A 1,977-nucleotide genomic window follows, 5' to 3' on the forward strand; every position below is an offset into this window, starting at 1 on the left:
GTGTCTGCGATGAATGTAAGGTAAGATTCAATAATTGGATCTTGATAATTAATGATCATTAATTAATATTCAATTAAGTATCAATTAAGATGCTTTTGACACAGACTAATGACAATAAATGATAAAACAAGCAAAAAATAATAATAATAGTATTCAGATACAAGCTGTCTCTAAGTTTCACCCCAATATAGTTTTGTAAAAAATAAGAAAATAGTCGTGTTACAGCTGATTTTTCATGCCAGATAGTAAATTGTCATTCTTCCTTTATATTTCTCTTTTAAGTAAATCTCTTTGGACCCTTTAGCTTCTTAAATGATGACCAGTGCTGCAGCTTCGCCTTATCAGATTATTCTTTTATATTAGAAGCTTTTATTGTACCGAGCTTTGACTGTTTGGCCTACTAATTAATTATCATCGGAGTGAAGTAACAGAGAACTTGGCTCCAAAAGTCAGGAAAAAAATTGTTTTTTTTTGCCTTTGATCCAAATGCTGAGAAAAAAAAAATAAAAAAACACTGTTTCAGTCTTTGTTTTTTTTAGACATCCTCCAGCAGGAGAACAAAAACAAATGAAAACATATTTAGATGGAGGGAAAAAAGAGATTTTAATTAGGAACATGAGGAATTTGACAGAACACTTTGGAAACAAATAATCCACACACAATTAATGGAAACTAAACGGAACCCTGAGAGCAATTCTGCAGCTTTGTTTTCTTTATTAATGAATTTCAAAAAGAAACATTTCACAAAGCAAACTCCTGCAACCAAATGAAACTTGACAGGTGTGCTAATGGTTCTGCAGAGTCAATAGAACCGGGAAAGTTTTCAGTCCTGCAAGAAATCTACTAACAAGTAATGTGATTGTTGCAACTCTGTCAGTCAGAATAATGGACTTGACTGGAAAAAGTAGTAGGACTTCGTAAAACTTTAAAGCCTTTATATAAGAAAGGCCTTGTTCTTTGATGCAGACATATTTAAAGACCCAATCCAATCATCTTTTGATCTTTTTTAAAAGCTTTTCTAGTGGTCTTTTAATTATGAATATGATGTTTTTAGCCAAAATTAAAAAATAAATAGGACATAATTTCTGCAGAGCAGCAGGAGTTCATTTGAAATTCTCCTTTGAGCTGTGGTGGGCGGGTCTGTAAGGGCAGAAAATCCCGCCCCTTCACCTGCCCATTGCTGAGAGCTCTCTGTTTACACATAACATTAGCAGTGCAACAACAATGGATAGACGAGGAAAACAAAGATCTAGTCGTCTACAAGTGATGCATCGGAATAGGGCGGAGCAGGGAGGTTTTGACCCGCCCAATGTTTTTCTACATCACAAATACAATCTTAACTTTTCCGTTTTCTCCTCATTCAAAAAGAAAAGAAAGAAATACTCAGAAATCCAATTTTAATCTTAATTTTCCTAAAATATGTACTCAATCATAAGAAAAATACCTAAAAGACACGATAAAAACACCAAAAACAGGATTTTCATTAGAGTGGGTTTTAAGTAAAGGATTTTGCTTTTATCTCCTGCTGACTTTCTCAAAGGAATTTCAAGAAGAAAGTTTGCAGTTAAACAGAGGACTTTGCTCTCATTTAGCATCACAGTCTTCAATGAGGTCAAACACTGATGTGAGTGATTAGATCTGCCTCTCACTGGACTTTCCATATTTAACCCAAAGCTGGTGGAACCAGCAGTGATCTGAGCTGGTCAGTCAAGGACATATATTTTCCAAATCGAATCAGATTTGTCATGCTGCAAAGTGAAGTAATCATTCTCAGACCAATGCGACAGAGCCAGATGTGTCTTCTGGCTTAGCATGATACAGAATCAGATAAAAATTAAAGACTTGAACAACATTAAAACATACATCATCATTTTACTTCAGTTTTCTGTCATATTAAGACACATAGCAGCAAATCCACTAATTAAAGTGAATATAAGAGCAACAAAATGGTTGTTTAGTTGATGTTGAACTGTTCAA

The sequence above is a fragment of the Oryzias melastigma genome, linkage group LG21 (assembly GCF_002922805.2).
Source record: "Oryzias melastigma strain HK-1 linkage group LG21, ASM292280v2, whole genome shotgun sequence".
Lineage (NCBI taxonomy): Eukaryota > Metazoa > Chordata > Actinopteri > Beloniformes > Adrianichthyidae > Oryzias > Oryzias melastigma.